This window comes from Bidens hawaiensis, unplaced genomic scaffold (genome assembly GCF_021521415.1).
Source record: "Bidens hawaiensis isolate Kalapana, Puna unplaced genomic scaffold, B.hawaiensis_p1.1 tig00002273_1, whole genome shotgun sequence".
Lineage (NCBI taxonomy): Eukaryota > Viridiplantae > Streptophyta > Magnoliopsida > Asterales > Asteraceae > Bidens > Bidens hawaiensis.
Genome location: NW_027491121.1, coordinates 2,642,420 through 2,661,647, shown reverse-complemented (window position 1 = coordinate 2,661,647; position 19,228 = coordinate 2,642,420). Strand labels below are relative to the sequence as shown.

Below are 19,228 nucleotides of genomic sequence, written 5' to 3'. Positions count from 1 at the left end.
AATTGATATACCATTTAATATATGTATGCTAAAAAGATGTGATAATCAATCGGTATATGATTTTCTCTTGAACATTACAAGTATAATACTTTCAATAACTTTGATTTACAGATTTGGTTATACACAATCAACAATTTCGATCATCTTCTTCGGGTTTAAAGGTATTTATTTCAATCTTGCATGTTCCTCAACATTGTAGTGATCTAACTAACGCTAACTTTGTGTTGTACGTTTACACAAATTAATTCTCTGATTTTTAAAGAAATCCTAATTGTCCATATTCTGCATACCATCTTTTTAATTCAATTCTCATATAAAAAAGTTTTATTAATCTGATGCATAATGCTAATTATAATTTTTTGTCTATTGATAATTTATTGATGAGAACTAGATTAAACATTTTTAAATAGTTTATATTATTTGAAGCAAATGGATGTTGGAATGATCTATTCTTAAACAAAGGATCTGTTTGGATGACTTATATTTATTTTTTTTAAATTAAATTTTGATGTCTTTAAAATTATTATTTATTCCAGATGCATTTTGAATTTGTATTCTTTATTTGACGTTTGTTTATGTATGGGTGATCATTCAATGTACAATTTTTAATGTTTATTTTGTCAAAAGTTTAACGCATGTTATATGTTTGTAATACTTCATATTAGGTATTCCTGGTTTAAAACTTGAAATTCCAAGTGTTACAACTTATAGCAATTCAAAGAAAACAATCACCTGATGGTGATGCATGTGTAGAAAATTATTTTTCACGAGACATAATGATAATGAAGGCACTGCTGCATATTATTGTGACTATTACATTACTAATTTTAATATTACTTTTATTACTTGAATATTAAATATATAGTTATAGTTAAACTTTCAAATTTCAAGTTAGATCAAATTAAAGTTTTGATTGTGTTTATAAGCGTATGTTTGTTAAATGTTTGAATCTTTTATAATTATAGTAAGTATTTTCTTTACCAAATTGTGCACAATTAATTATATTAGTGTTTATATTTATTTTTATATTAAATTATGTATAGATTATTTTGTTGTATTTCGTTTTAGCAAGTTGACTATGTTTTAATTTGGGTCAAAATTTTGAATTTCAAATTAGAACAAACTAAATTCTTGATCGTATTTACAATTTTTTTGTTAACTGTTGAATGAGTTGTTCCATAAAATGATTGTGTTTTGAAAGTTCGTATTCTCAAAATGTGGCTTTTGAGAAACATGTATTCTTCATGTTCAATCTATAACATTTTCCATACTTACTTTTTCTTCCTTATTTTTATGTTTTGTTTTGTGTCAAATGTGATTTAGTAGATTCTAGAGAAAATTTTAAGATCTATACATACTATTAAAGCAATGAACAATTTTCACATGGCAACATTCTAGGGTGTCCAAATAGGATGCCATCTCAACTCCATGTCATCCATTTACTTTCTTAAGCATGTCAACTCACCAATTAAACTATATTTAACCCATTACCCATTTAAGCTCATTTTCTCGTGGGTTTTGGATATCCATTTAACCCATTGACCCGTTAATTCAAATACTATATTTAAGTCTAATTTCGTCTGCTGCCACTATTCAGAAACCCTAATTGCCGCTCTAATCCTCTTATTTCCGGTTAATCTTTCCGATTCAAGGTAAACTGATATAAATTAATTTCCGACAACCTTATTATTTTTTCCAGTTATTCTTTCTTCTAAGCTTTTTATGTTTTATTTTCATTGTTAACTTATTTTAAAAAAATCAGTTTATGTTGTAAATCAAAAACGGTCATGAAGGTGATATGTGGACGTTCTACTTTTTTCCGGTAACTTTTGCCGGTTATTTTTTCCTTTCATGTTTATAACAATGATTTTTTTATATTTGTTGCATTACTTCATTTAACTTTGTTAATCAAAATATGAGATTTCATGGTTAAAAACGATATTTGTTATTTACCGGTAAGACATTCAACATTAATATTATACTTTATAATTTCAGGTTAATGGCAAGATTAATAGATGCTCCTTTCTCTTTTCCGGTATACCATGGTCATTCGGACAATATCGTTTTTCCGGTAACACCTTTTAAATTTTCCGTCTTTTAATTATTGTTAAAAACTCCATAATATAATTATTAATTCTCGATTTTATTATTTCAGGTTATTGTTCGACTCATATATGCTAATATCACTATTGATGAAGACTTTAGTATCTGTATTTTTATTATTTTTTCATGTATATATTTATTTTTAATTTTCAATGTTCATGTATTTAAATATTTCAATTTCATATATTTTAGTTAAAAGTTAATAGTATTTGTTTTCGATTTTGTTAATAAATTACACCATTAACTATTCCATTAAATATTTTGACTTTCCTAATTTGTGGATATAACCGAATTCGGTGTTATACATTTACTTTCCTCAATTAATACAATTAATTTCGTATATATTTATACACAATGATATGGAACTTTCGGTGTTATACATTGACTTTCCTCAATTAATACAATTAATTTCATTTAAATTTGTACACAATTAAAACAATAGTTTGTTACTTCATTTATATCATGTCAATTCTAATTATAAAACAACATTTAGACATATATGTAACTTTGTCACTACCATCTATAATAAAATTCTTAAAATTAATTAACCATAATTTACAAAATAATAAGTTATCTAAAATTAAATGTTGATAATTTATAAATAATAATACATAATACGGAGTAACAACTTTACTAATTTACATTTATTTCCACAAATTAGGAAAGTCTCCTAATTTATTAGCAAACAAAATAAATAAAGATTTCGTTTAATATAGGGTCAAAAAGTCTCCTGTTTCCTATTTAACAGGTTTCCTTTAATTCTTGTGAGTCAATATTGATTCAAATGACATTCATTCTGGTTCTAAATGTTTCGACTTGTATTATTCTAATGACATATTATTTTGACAATCCCTTAACTAATTAATGTTACATATATTTGATTTTATTTAAACAATATATGTGACAAATATATTTTTTAACACTAAAAATAGTTTAGTCTAAATCAAATATATTAATGTTTCAGATTATTTTGTAACACTAAAAATATTTTATTGGTTGAACAATATAATTCGCAATAAGTCAAAATCAAGTTGAAACTTTTATATGATGTCCAAATCAATTTGTCCATAATTATAATTATAATTCTTAATTATTCTCAATCATTACTATTTACATTAAATTTTACATAAATAACTAAGTATTTTACACTATATATTCTTTCATTTCTTAATCTTTCTCCTCACCTTCAGACATTACAATATCCATTGTTTTTCTTCATCCAAATTAATGTCAATTTTACTTATTATATTTTTTGTCTTGTCTATCAACTTTTACATTCAATATATGATACTAATTAATTTTTTTATTATTTCTTAAGGTCAATGGAGGCACAACAATTTACTATTACACGAGATTGATGTGCTTAGATCTACTCCATCTACCATTAAGGTAAAAGTGTTGAAGGTTTGGAGTGTGAAGGATAACAATAAAACTAATGAGGATTTCTTGCTTGAAATGGTTTTTATGGATGAATTGGTAATCTTTAGTTTTACCATTTATGTTTATGATTATTTGTCCCATTTGTTATTGTTCATAATTTTTTGTTTGTTTTTTTTTAAATTTCAGGGTAACCGAATGCAGTCTATAGTTTTTAAACAAGATATATTCCGTTTCAAACGTTATTTAAACGAGAATGCTACATTAACTATAGTCAACCTTAGCATTGGATCTAATGCGTCGAATTACAAGGTTATCGAATGCCCTAATAAGTTAGTTTTAAACTCCAGTACCCATGTTAATCCTTGTAGCCAGTTTGATGGTCCTACATTCGGTTTTAAGTTTTACTCATTCAAGTCAGTTATTGATAAAGAGATCCTGTTGAAAGCTACTATAGGTATTATTAAAATAGTTTACTCTTTTTTATTATTTATGAACATTTTTTTAATATCTAATTCTTTAACTGGATGTCTTCCAGATATAATTGGACTTATTGTTCATGTTTTTAAATATAACAATTCTAATATGAGAGATGTAAAAAAATGCAAGATTAACTATGGAGGTTTCTGATATCAGGTACATATTTATCATTAATTTATATGTCCGTTTGTATAAATATTTATTAATATTTGAACACTATAAAATTTTTATTCTAATATAATTTTTTTTTACATCGGTGACAGTGTTTACGTCACTCTTTGGGGTGATTACGTATCACAGTTCTCTAAGTATGGTGTTGACCATTTTGATGAATCATATATGATTATTCTCATGCAATTTGGTAGAGTTAAATACCATAAAGGTTTTTTTTTTTATTTTTAATATGTAATATTTTTTCCCAAATCTTTCTTATTTTAATATCATAATGACTGTTCTTTGTTTAAATTTGTAGAGAAACCGTATGTGTCTAATTCCTACGATTCTGATGTTACTCGTGTGTTCCTCAATGAGAGTATTTCTAAGATTGAAGATTATAAGACACGGTAATATTATTAATAGATGTCCGCAATGTGTCTTCACTAATTATTTTGTTTCCTTTTCTAACTCCTTATAATTTTGTTTCTTAGTTTGTTTGAATTTTTGGACTTCAATGTTGATGGTGCTGTTCGTAGGCCTATTCCTGTAAAATTGATGTCTACTCTTGATGAGGAGTTTCTGTTGGCTACATCATTTTTCAACATTTGTGAACTTTGCATTATACTTCAGGTAATTTTTAATAATAACATCTGATTATAATTTATAACATTTAGCAGAAGGTTATGTTATCTTTTTTAATTGATTTATTTCAACCAAAGAGTATTATAGTACTCGGGACCATAAAGGCGGTTTGTCCTGATTCATAATGGTACTATGTCGGTTGCAATACTTGTAGTCGTAAGGTGATCGTGAATGTGGTGGAAGGCGAAGATGTTTATGAATGCAAGAATCAGAGATGTAACACTTTGGGTGTTACACCTACTCCTAGGTATAGTGTATATTGTATAAGTAAATAATTTTTAATAATAAATGTTACTATGTTGTTGATTAAAAAAATTATTTCAGGTTTAAGATTAGGCTAAGAGTTCAAGATGGCAGTGGTGTTGTTTCGTTGACACTTTTTGATCGGGATGCCAAACTTATTATCTACAAAACAGCATCTAAATTGCTTGCTACTAAAGATGAGGTTATGTTATTATATATTCATATTCTACTGCTTCTTTTTTATTTATATAAAACACTATTAATGTAACACATGTTTTTATTAAAAAACTTTAGGATGATGTTGGGCATAGTGGATTTCCTAGTGAGTTGAACTGTTTGTTGGAAAAGAAGTTTTCTTTTAAAGTTGAGATTGCCGATTTCAATTTTTGGAATAATGTTGAGGTATACGGTATATCAAAGCTAACAGATGATCAACAAATAATTGCTGCTATTGAGAAAAGACTAATGCCTGAGTTTATATTGGTAAATTCATCTGCCTTTAACTTGTATAAACTACATTATAGGCTTATATTTTATTTTTTTGTATTATATTTGTAGCCTTCTGATTCCGGATCTCTAACATTTGGAAATTCTTTAACTGATCTTCAACCTACAAGCTCTGCTTCTTTAAAGGTTTATTTCCAATTCTATATACTTTACATGATTTTGTTTGTTGGTTTGATTTTATATTGTTTATATCTTATTTTTTTGACGGATTTCTGATAATGGGGATAACAAGACTCCAGTTTCTTATCGTTTGGTTGATGATGAAGTGAATGAGATCAAGTTGTCAAGTACTGATTCAGATGACAAACTGAAGTGTAAGCTTGTGGATGTTTTTGATGGTGATCAACCATCGGGATTTTCTTCTACTAAGTCGAAGACAAGCGATGTTCAAGATGATTCTGAGTTGGTTAACGTTGTTGGATCAAGCAAGGATGGTGTTAAATTTCTTACTCCAAAGGTCGAGAAGTGACTTGAAGACTTGATTTTTGGTTTTTTATTTTATATACATTTTAATAATTAATAATAAATACACCTGAGTGTGTTCGGTGTTATTTCTATTTTAAGACTTCATTTTTGTGGTGTTTTTTAAGACTTGATTGTTCGGTTTTTATTTTATTTACATACATATCTTATTTATCATGGTGTCTTTTAATTTCTTTATATTATCCTAAACCTTATTTTATTTCTATTGTTTATTGCAACTCATAAATTTTAGTTTTATTGTTTTAGGAAATGTTTTTTAAAATTTAATTCTATAAATTTGGGATTACATAATTCAATATTGACTATAAAAAATGTAATTACCTTATAAGAATATTAAAGTTTAAGATGAATATAAATATCATAGATATGCTATCTAGGTTATATAGTAATATATTCCAATAATAAAATGTGATCTTTATATTTTCAAGAAACCCGTTTACCAATTAGTGACCCGGTTCAAACCGACTTTTGGTATGATTTATAACCTATTTTAAATTATTTTTACTCTATTTCAACATCCGATCAATATCAACATCAATCTTTGTTTCTTCTTCCGTGTTTTGAAGGCAAGTTGGTTACTTCAACCCTAATTAGTTTTTGATTTTGTTCCCAAACAATCTCTATTATTATATTTTTCTTAATTAGTACATATAGTCTTCATCATTTACTTCAATTTCATATATTTGTTTTTTTTACCGTCAAGCTAATTACCAATGATATTTCCTAATCAGATGAATTACCCTGCATTAGATGTGTTTAATCAACCATTCGTTGAACATATGGTCAGTATCTACCCCTTAAAAGTGGTTGTTATTATCATGTACTTCAAATTTTTAGATTAATGTATGCTAATAGACTTTATGTTGTATTTTATAGAAAATTCCCAAAGATTATTTTAAGCTTCTTTTTCCACATGAGTCTGTCCATGAGACCGTTAGCATTACACATCTAAATCAACAGTGGAGTGTTGATATTGATCTAAGCATTGATAAGTATGTATTTGGCAATAGATGGTTCCCATTTGTAAAAGAAAACGGTTTCGGATTTGGTGATGTTTTTGTTTTCTTTCCCACCCAGCCACACGAACGGAGATTGTTATATGTTCCTGAAAATCCGGATTGGAAGCATAAGGTTTTTGATGTCTATGTGTGTTATCCAACAATGAATAAGTTGGTATGTTAAAGCGTATTATTATTCGTAATTATATATAAGTTTTAAATTTTTTTATATTTATTTGTTTATTTCGTAAAATTTGTCATTTACAGTTTTTTTAACAACGTTTTATAATCTTGTATATCAGCAATTAAGAGACGATGCTTGTACGTTATCTTCCATATCTGAATCGTGGAAGGTCATCTGCCAGTTGGGATGTTTCTGCAGCAGATGGAAGTAGATGGACTCTTGTGTTTAAAAGTTTCAAAAGCAGAATTCCTGGATACGCATTTGTTGGTGAATGGCCCAGTTTAGCAAGGCATGTTAACTTACAAGTGACTGATTATCTTGTGTTTTTACCGGTTGATCCCAATACTCTCAAGTTATATGTCTTTGATACTCGTGGTTTTGAACGTACACAGTTTGTTCAACTAAATAATAGTGTTCTTGGATCGGACAATGTTGATATAGTTACAGTTTCAGGCTCACAAAATTTGAGTATCAAAATATAATTGTTTATTAACTTTTGTTATATGTTTGTATAATTAGATGATAATAGCTTTGGTGTTGTTGATATAGAAGGTGAGCGTGTTTGGATTCAAGATGAGCATGTCACTAACAATTTTCTTGAAGTTGTTATTAGGGATTGTTTGGTAAGTCCTTTTCCCATGTCATAAATTGGTTATGGTATACATACGTTTTTGGTATTCAAGTATGTATTATTATAAACACTAAATACTTTTGTTTATATATTTTACAGCGTTTACCTGCTCAATTTGCACGTGACAATGGATTAGATAAAGAGACTAGGGTGGTGTTGATAAACCCAAATGGTGAAGATGTGATGACTAAAATCCACATTGAATACAATCATGGTAAGTACAAGTTTAGAGTTCATGACTGGCCAGAATTTGTTCGTCTTAATTCACTAGAGTTCGGGAAGAAATGTCTACTCGAGTACAACCGTCCCACTTATTCTCTGATTATGTCACAAGTAATTGAATAGGTTTTAAACAAGCTTTTGTGGTATCCATGTTTGGTTTCAAGAATGTTATGTTTTGGTTATTTAAGTTCTGCTACAATTGAAACTTTAAGTTATTTCGGTTTAATATCTTTTGTTAATTATTATGTTTTTGTATAAACTTAACAGATTTTATATAATCTATGTTTATCATATGTTCTGATTAGTCATACATGTTTATGTGGTTGATTCGTCATAAATGTTATAGTATGTTATGTTTGTATTATATATATTACTTTACATATTAATAGTTGATGTTTAAATGTTTTATTATAAGTAACAAATAAATGTTTTTTATTTGTTAATTTGTTATGATTCTTCTAGAATGTAGTTTTCAATTTCAATAACCACCCCTCTTATATTGATTTTATGTTAATTTGCATTATAACAAAATTGCCGCCTATTACCTAACTTAGACTATTATTTTAAAAAGGGTTTTAAATCCCTAATAATCTTTTAGGTTTTACATCTTCTTTATCATTCTCCCTGCCGTCATTCATGTATGTATCCATCCCTTAATTTCTAATTTTCTACTTATAATGTATAATTTACTTTTAACTATTCTTATATAACTTGTATTTCTTAGATTAATACCTTAATAAGTAATATTTTAATTTTTTATTATTTTGTTTCATGTAGTAAGATTATTTTTGTAATGACAACTTCTTTTCTTATGAAAATCGAAGATCCGAAATTTCCTATTCAGGTATTCTTAAAATTCTGTGATAATATTTTTGTCTAAACGTTCAATATCTAATTGTTGTAAATCTTAATTTTGTTATTAGGAAATTCCAAAAGATTTTATCTTGCAAAATTCTTTGATGTTTAACATGTTGCCTAAAACAGTTGAAATTGATCATTACAAAGGATCATCGATAGTGGAGTTAAAAAAACATGAAAACACAGTTTGTTTAGGTGATGGAGTTACTGATCTAATGTGTTCTTTGAAGATTCGTCCTTATCAGAGGATTATTTTTATTTTATTTGAAGATGAAAGTAAATGGTTAGTTAGAACTTCTTCCAATAAGGCAATTTCTACTGGTCATCGGCAGTCATTTGTTTTATACGATCATAAAAGAATGAATGATAAATTGGTAAAATTCACTTTATCTGTTTTTAATTAATAGTCAGTGTTAGAAACATGTATATTAAAATGGATTTAACATATATTATGTTTTCCTCTTTTCCTAACAGGTTGTTTCAAAAAAGAATATTGAATCCCAGTTTCAAGACGCGCTTCAAATCGGAGTAGTTAAGTTCATTTTTGATCATAACCATTCATGGGAGATAAATTTTAAATTTTATAAAAAACACTATTTATTTGGTGACGGGTGGAAACAGTTGGTTCAGGATTTGGCGTTCAGAGATGGTGACGTTCTTTGGTTAAAGTATGTCAACACGTCTACTGTTGATTTAAGAGTGTATGACAAAAACGGTATTCCTTTATTGTTTCCACATTTACCACCAATTATTTGTCATCAATTGTCAAATTTCATTACAAATGGTGAACAAACCGTGGAGTCTCCATATTGTCAATCAGTAGTCGGTTATTCTCAGAATCCCGTTATAGATCATGGTGATAAAAATAAGGCTGAAAACTCTAACTGTTATTTAGAGTTCCATAAGAAGAATGAATATCGTATGGTAATAAATTTTATATGTTTGAAAACTATTTTGTTATATCCTTGTTATTTTAATTTTAAATTAACCATCTTAATTTTCTAATTTATTTTGTTTTTAATATGTGAGCGTCTAACTGCTGAAGTTGGTAGACTGGAAAATCTCCAAAGAAGGCACATAATTAAGTTAAGGAGTTTGGAAGGCAATGAAACAGTCTTTAAAGTTAAAAACGGAGGAGAAAACGAGAAGGGTCGCTTTACGTTAATTGGATGGAAGGATTACGTAATCAACAATCGATTATGTGTTGGAAAGAGTTTAGTTATTCGTTATTATAAGAATGATCTTGCGTTGGTTGTTTGAAGTGTGAAAAACGTATATAATATTAAATACCAAGTTTTACCGAATTCACTTAAAAAACACACAATCGGCAAGTGTACCGGTCGCAATGTAGTTAGCAAGTAAGAACGGATATCGAACCTAGGACACTATGGGTAAACTCTAATTATTAAACCTAAAAGATTACTAACCTAGACTTTCTTTTGATTTTTTAGAATTTTTTTATATTAATTAAACTAATAAAACTTAATTAATTAAAATTTAAACTAAAAAATAAAACTTAATAAAAATTGGGTTTTACTAATATGCGAGAAACGACTACCTAGGTAATGGAATCCTACTAGTTAAACTTAATAGCTAACGAACTTGACTTGGTTGAAAAACAATATCTTAAAAAAATATGATACTAAATACCACTAAAGTATGCTAGATCACCTCCCGGCCTCACCGACGACACCCTAGAACTCTAATGATATGTTAAGCTCAATTGTTAAAGGGTTGGATCACCTCCCGGTCTCACCTTACCTAATAATACTATGGTACCCCACAACCCAAATCACCTCCCCGCCTCTTCGGATACAATATATATTAATATAAAGGGGGTATTTTTAATTAACTTGAACAAAACTTGTATCACAATAATCTAAGGGACCTAGGATAACCCACTCCCGTGCAATTATTACCCAAACCCGCAAAAGACAAAGATGACACAATACTAAATTACCTCTCGGCCTCTCTAGTGAAAGAACAATAAAATCTAAACCACTTTCAATACTTATTCCTACGATTTTTTCGACCATAAACCGCAAACAAGTTGAAAACACAAAGTAGACAACCTAATCAAGCGCCTAACAATCACTAAAAACTATTAAACACAAGTGGAATAAATATTAAAGTAATAAACTAGATTCTATTACGCAACAATATTATGATCAAACTAATAAAAATTTTAACATAGTATTAAATCAACCAACGTCAAATAAATAGTTCGTCAAACCATTAATATAAACTAGCAATCAACCAAAACCTAGGTAATATAAAAGTTTAGCCACTCGTAACAAAGTATGAAACAATAATAATATAGAGATTATTATTATTCATTAAAAAATAAGAATTATAAAATAGCCTTACCACTCAAATATTATTTTTGCTGTTGACTCCTTGCCTTACGATGTCTCCTGTGATGAGACACACAAAAAACCCTCTTGTCCACAATTCTTTATTCTTTCTTTCGTGATTTGTTCTTACCACTGTAGCCTTACATCAATAATTATAGTATTCTTTTGATATCACGTGCTTCACAAAACCAAAAACAGTAGCGGTCCTCCTTATCTGTGGCTGTCTCTATCTATATTATTATTATCTTTCGACCCACACCAGAAACCCCAAAATAATATTATATATATATATATATATCTCTCTTTTGTGCTGCCGTCTCTTTCTATTATATGTAGGGTTTTAATAATTCTTTATAATTAATAAAACTTGAGTCCCACTCCAAACTCCATCAACAAGTTTAATTCTATAGGCTTAATTCTCTTTCTCTTTTTGTTTACTTGTTTAGTCTTGGAGTCCATTTAAAATAGTTCAACGAGCTCTCCTGCACTTTGTAAAAAAAAAATCATAAGTAATTGGAGCATGGTTAACGTGAAATTTTATCTTTTATTAAGCATGTGAAAATGAAACTCCATAAAATATGTGGCTATTTATTCCACCAATTATTACTTTGATGTCATTGCGGTTTCAAGTTTAACATAAATACTTTAATTTAGCTCGTTTAAAAATTTAATATTTAAAATCCAATTATGAGCCAAATATAAATATATTCAATAAAAATTGGCTCAAAATACTTGAAAGGGTAGGAAATATTTATATAATAACATGTATCTTTTAAACTATATCATTGTTTTTAAAGTTATTTAGTTATGATGTTTTGTTTTTGTTTTAATTTTTATTAATTTCGACTTTATTAAAACTTTAATGTAAGAACCAATCTATCTTTATTTTTTTCTTTCCTATAGAAATAATGTGTTTATGTATTGTTATTTTTTTCATTCATTAATGTGTATACCGAATGATTGTCAACATAATCATAATCACGATAACCAAAATCTTGCTATAACCATAACCTATCAATTCCGAAAATTATGTTATTCATACTATTTTTAAACATAATCAAAATATATTAATATTAAATGAGTGACTTACATTAAACTTAATTACGATTTTCTAAAGATATTCTTAAATTCAATTTATATCATATTCCCTAATTTCTGATTCTTTCCATTTTAGTACATTAATGACATTATGGAAAGTTTTTAATATTATAAATTCCTTCCATTCTGTTTCATAATTTTCTCCTTTATTTACCATTTTTTATGATTTGTCAAGCTATCTTCCACCACTTTTTTCTATTATTCGTATAATCATGTCTTCATCTTCTAAAAACGTAAAACTATTCTCTCAACTTCAAAGAGTAAGAACTACGATCCAACGGGTATTTCAGTCATTGTATCAACTTAGTCGTTTTTTTTTAATTTAAACGTATTTTTTTATGTTTTATGTAAGTAATCTTCCAAGAGACCCATTGTCTGATGTTTCCAACACAACCCAGTCAAATAATGTTCAAAATGTTCATTCGAATCCACCTAACACATGTTTCTTTAACGGATACTCATATCCGGTATATGCTTCCAATCAATACGGTAAAATCTCAAGGCGTCAACATTGTAAAGATAACATTTTAACAATGTTTATTTTGGTTGTATTCTAATATTAACGTTTTCATTTACTTTGGATTAATCTATTTTCGTATCCTATGTTTGTTGAAATAAAGGTTAATCTCAAATCGGGCGGTTATGTAACGTTTTAAGCAATACACCAGTTATTATATCTCAAAATTACACATCAAATAATTATTCATCACAAAACGGTTCAAGTAAGTTTTATATGTATTATATTTTTAATATATTTGTAAATTTATTTTAATACTTTATTGGACTTATTTTAAAATTATAAACGCAGATTCTAACATTAGAACCCGTACTCCCTATGAAGTTCAAAGGAGTTGTGTTTCTACAATTCTGAAAGGGAAGGAAAACTTATCTCCGTCAACACTACCAAGCGTAAACAATAATTCCCTATATAACCAACGTTCGTTTCTCTTTTTTTCAGTCATAAGTATTCTAATTCTCTAGCTACTGTTATTTGCATTTTTCATTTTTCATTTTTCATTATATTCACATTATAAATATATTTCTAGATGATACTTCTACGCAACTTGGTAGTTGTTATTCTTCAAATCGAAAACAAAGAAAGCAAATTTTAGATGGTAAACGTGAGAAAGTAAAACACTCCTTAATCGAAGCTTCTCAAACATTTCAGTATTCTTCAAGTAAAACCTTTATCCTTTTATTTATACATTTGTAATATTTAATATATTTGTTGTTTTAATAGTTATATAATATTGTTTTTAACAGGTTGTGTTATTTCCTCTAACATCAGCCCTAATCTAACATCAAATTTTAGCGGTTCTATTTCTAACTACATAAATCATGGAAGTACATCATCAAAAAGGCGTGTTGGAAGACCAAGGAAAACAACCCATACTACTCCTATACCTATGCAACAGTTAAACGATTTTGAGTTTGTTGTTAATGTTTTTAAAGGCATATTAACAGGTTTACATTAAATATTATAAATCTTGGTCATAAACTTATATGTGTCATTTATTGTATAAATTACGTTGATCATGGTGATCAAAGTTTTCAATGTGAGTCTTGTAGCGCTTTCTTGTGGGAACTTGAATCTAGGAGAGGAAAAAAAGGCAGTGCCTATACAACGTTCTCTTTATGTTGTCGCAATGGAAATATTAAACTTCCTGATTTAAAACAACCTCATGAAACTTATGTAAAGTTATTTCGTGGCGAAGATCCTATAAGCAAGTATTTTTTGAAAAATATTAGACGATTCAATTCTATGTTCTCCTTTACATCAATGGGTGGAAAAGTTGACAATTCCATTAATAGAGGAAACGCTCTTTACACGTTTAGACTTGGCGGAGAAAACTACCATTCTATAGGAAGTATTCTTCCATTAGATGGTAACAAACCTCAGTTTGCTCAAGTATACATTTATGATACGGAGAACAAAATATCAAACCGACAAAAAGTTTTTGGGTAAGGCTTACTTTTAAACATTATATGTTTTTCATTTATAAAACAATTACATGTTTATCTAACATTTCCTTTATATTAATGTTAAAGTTTATTTGTTTGTCTTACAGTCAATCATCTTCAGATGCCGACAATTACGAAAATTATATTATTAATTATCTCAAGGAAATGCTAGACTCACAAAATCCATTGGTTCAGGCATATCGTATGGTACGTGATACTTATAAAGAAAATCCTCAGAATGATTTTAAGCTCCGCATTGTTGGAACAAGGAAATACGATGCTAGGACTTATAACTTACCAACGGCCTCTGAGGTGGCCGCTCTTATTGTTGGAGATATTGGTGATGCCATGGACAAGAGAGATATAATAGTTAACTCCAGGTCTGGTGGTCTTAGACGAATTAGTGAACTTCATCCTTCTTATACTCCTCTTCAATTTCCGTTGATTTATCCTTTTGGTGAGGATGGTTATAAGGTAGACATTGCTCATAAGAATGTAGATACTTCATCTACGGCTGCCCGTAAGAAGTGCACGATGCGAGAGTTCTTTGCATATAGGTTACAAGATACGCCGAACCAATTCTCACTACCCTTAAATGGAAGACGGCTTTTTCAGCAGCTTTTGGTTGACAAATATACCATGGTTGAGAGTCAAATATTGCAATTTATACGTGGAAAACAGAGTGAACTTAGGTCTAACACCTACGAAAGCCTTCGAAACCTTAAGACGGCAGGAAATTCAGATGTTTCAACATCTGGGCAGCGTGTAATTCTTCCGTCATCTTTTACTGGTGGAAGTAGATATATGATGCAAAATTACTTGGACGCTATGTGTCTTTGTAGATGGTACGGTTATCCAGATTTTTTCTTAACCATTACGTGCAATCCCGGTTGGCCAGAAGTCAAACGTTTTTTAAAGGATAACAATTTAAATTCTGAAGACATGCCAGATTTACTATGTCGGATTTTTAAAATGAAGCTTGATTCAATGATTAAGTTGTTGAAGGATAAGGCTTTGTTTGGAAAAATTAAAGCAGGTTCGGTTTTCTATTTAATTTTTTTTTTTCATATTTTGTTTACTTTTTATTCCAGATATTTTTTTCATTTAATTTTTGCTAATTTATTTGTTTTATTCCAAATGCAGCCGTTTACACGATTGAGTTTCAGAAACGTGGTCTGCCTCATGCCCATATTTGCCTATTCATTGCTCCAGAGAATAAAATTCACAATCCGTCCCATATAGATAATTTTATTTCAAGTGAAATTCCTGACAAGGTCACTGAACCAGACCTATACCAGCTTGTGTCAGATCATATGCTTCATGGTCCTTGTGGTGAGGCTAATCCGAGCTGTAGCTGCATGATTGATAGAGAGTGTTCCAAAAATTTCCCAAAACGATTTCAAATGAGACAAGTATAGATTCCAACGGTTTTCCGCTTTATAAAAGAAGAGACAATGGGCGTTACGTCGTTAAGAAAGGTATAAATCTAGATAATAGAAGTGTTGTGCCTTACAACAAAATTCTTTTACGAAAGTATCAAGCCCATATAAATGTCTAGTGGTGCAATCAAGAAGGATCAATCAAGTATTTGTTTAAATATATAAATAAGGGTCCAGATCGAGCTACAATTTCCCTTGTCCAAAATAACACCGCCGTCAATAAAGATCCTTAAGTAGATGAGATTAAAGCTTTTTACGATTGTAGATGTCTTTCTGCATGTGAGGCTGCTTGGAGAATATTTGCTTTTGATGTTCATTACAGGGTCCCGGCTGTTACGAGACTTCCTTTTCATTTACCTGGTCAACAAGAAGTAATTTATGGCCCTGAGAAAGATATTGAAGATGTTCTTACCAAGACTTCCAATTCAGTTTCAATGTTTACTAGTTGGATGGAAGCAAATAGAAACTACGAGCATGCAAGGAGGCTATCATATGCTGAGTTTCCAACACAGTTTGTATGAAAAAAAACATCACCACCAAGATGGGTAGAAAGGCAAAGTGGGTTTGCTATTGGTAGAATTCATGCCGTTCCCGCATCATTTGACGAGGCATACTACTTCAGAATTTTTTTAAACAAGGTTAAAGGACCGAAATGTTTTGAAGATATTCGAACAGTAGATGGTTTTGTTTGTGATTCTTTTAGAGATGCATGTTATAGAAGAGGGCTTTTAGACGATGATAAGGAGTACATAGAAGCAATTGAGGAAGCAAGCCATACCGTAAGCGGATATTATTTAAGAAATTTGTTTGCAACAATGCTTATAACATCCTCCTTATCAAGACCTGATTACGTTTGGGATAATACATGGCAATTTTTAGTCGACGGGATTCTTTATCATCAACAAAAGAAACACAAGAATCCAGGTTAGTTTTGTTATATATGTGAACTTGTCTTTTTGTAGTTTAGTTTAAGGTAGATTTTTTTTTCAGGTTTGTCTCTTAGTGACGAGCAACTGAAGAACTTGGCATTACTTCAGATTGAGGACTTTTTGGTATCAAACAATTCATCTCTACGTAGGTTTTCACACATGCCTTTTCCAGATCAGGAATCTGTGTCTACGTCAATGAATCCTCTTATGATGGAAGAATTATTTTATGATAAGGATTCTTTGTCAAATGATTTTAAGCTTTTGTACACATCTCTAACTAATGAACAAAAAAACGTTTACAACGAAATATTCAACTCCGTTAAACGTAAAAAAGGTGGTGTTTTTTCCGTGTATGGTTACGGCGGTACTGGAAAAACATACTTATGGAAAACTTTATCTGCCTCAATTCGGTCAAAGGGAGAAATTATTCTTAATGTTGCTTTAAGTGGAATAGCATCTTTATTATTAGAAGGCGGTAGAACGGCTCATTCCAGATTCCTTATTCCAATCAATCTTACCGAGGACTCCCAATGTCAGGTAACTATTATAAATTTCATTAAGTGTAGATTATTTCATATTTAAATTTTTGTTTTTAAATTATTTTATTGAATATAATGTTGACATATTCAACATTTTCTTGTTAAGGGAAATACATATGTTTCTGAGTTATTGAAGAAAACATCATTAATAATTTGGGATGAAGCTCCCATGATTCATAAACATGCATTCGAAGCATTGGATAGAACCCTAAAAGATGTTATGAACGTTGATCTGGGCAACACTTCTGGATCATTGTTTGGAGGTAAGGTAGTTGTTCTTGGTGGTGATTTCAGACAGATTTTACCTGTTGCACAGAATGGAACAAGAAACGATTGTGTGAACGCCACAATTAGTTCTTCTTACATATGGTCAAATTGTAAGGTTTTGAAACTAACTAAGAACATGAGGTTGACTGTTGGTTCTCAAATGTCAAATACTTTAGAGATTAAACAATTCGCTGATTGGTTGTTGGATATTGGTCAAGGTAATCTTGGTGGTCCTAATGATGGTGAAGCAACTATATCAATTATCTTCTAATAAAAGATTCCCTTGATCCTATGTCTGATTTAATAGACTTTGTTTATCCTTCTATGTTAGATAGGTTTAATGATCTTACTTACTTTCAAGAACGGGCATTGCTTGCTCCTTTAAATGATGTGGTTCAATAGATTAATGATCGTATGTTAGCGTATTTTCCTGGTCAAGAAATGGAGTACTTAAGTTCAGATAGCATCGACGAGGTTGAAAGTGTATATGAGGATTTTGATCCCACGTTGTGCTCTCCTGATTTTCTTAATGGTATAAAGATGTCCGGAATGCCAAACCATCGTTTGTTACTTTAGGTTGGAGTTCCTATTATGTTACTACGGAATATTAATCAGAAAAAAGGGTTGTGCAATGGAACTAGACTACAAGTTGTTAGTTTGGGTAAACGCGTCATTGAAGCTAAAGTTGTTCTTGGTACTAATATTGGATTTTGTACTTTACTTAGCAGAATAAGTCTTACACCGTCTGATAAGAAGCTTCCATTCAAGTTAAAGAGGAGACAGTTTCCTATATCGGTTTGTTTTGCAATGACTATAAATAAAAGTCAAGGACAATCTTTATCGCGTGTTGGATTATATTTAAAAGACCCGGTTTTTAAACATGGCCAGCTTTATGTTGCTTTGTCTAGAGTGAATACTCGCGAAGGTATTAAGATTGTTTTATTAGATAAGGATTCCAAATTGATTAGTGAAACAAAAAATGTTGTGTATAAGGAAATATTTGGAAACCTTCTATGAATTAATTGACAATACTTTTTTGTTTACGTTAGTATCTTTTTAAATATGTTTAATGTTTTTTAATAAAAGGATTGTATTATTTTATTTTGTTTAACTATAGGTACATGTTTGTATGTTCAATTATGTTTAGTTGTTTATGGTTTTTGTATTATATCTTTTATGTTTTTGAAATTTAATTTTATAGACTTTTATTTATAAGCTAATATTATACTGATATATATATATCCGAAATGTATGTTATATACATTTATATCTTATCAATTTACTACATTAAAAAAATAGGAGAATAGGGTAAATGTTCATCAATAGTTTAATAAATATAGGGATAATCATGAGTTTTATGGAATCAATAAACCGTCATTTTTATTAATAATTAAAAAAAGACTCTTTGGAAGATAAACATAATAATCATAACTTCTTCAATAATCAGTTTGTTTGAAATCTTCATCTCTTCCATCATCTTCAACAATGACAACAATTGTTTCTTGGAAATTTTCATCCGAAACCAATAATTATCAGTTTATTCTTAGCGATCTCTCTACAATCCATAAGCCTTCTATCGAATCGGTTCTGTCTTTTAACATTCTGTCTAAGTACCAAATAATAGGATCGGAAACCGCAAACAAGTTATTAACGACGAAGAGAGAGAACTATTGAATGTTCTAAATGAAGAGATTTTACAACATGAACAAGAACTACTTCCTTTTGTCAATGTTAGGGAGTGGTTTTAATATCCTTT

The 19,228-nt window shown here is 29.4% G+C and overlaps 1 pseudogene; it reads left to right on the top strand.

Annotated features, from left to right (window-relative positions):
• Positions 1–9,665: 9,665 nt before the first annotated feature.
• On the top strand, positions 9,666–18,489 carry LOC143613685 (uncharacterized; annotated as a pseudogene).
• The last annotated feature ends 739 nt before the right edge of the window (positions 18,490–19,228 follow it).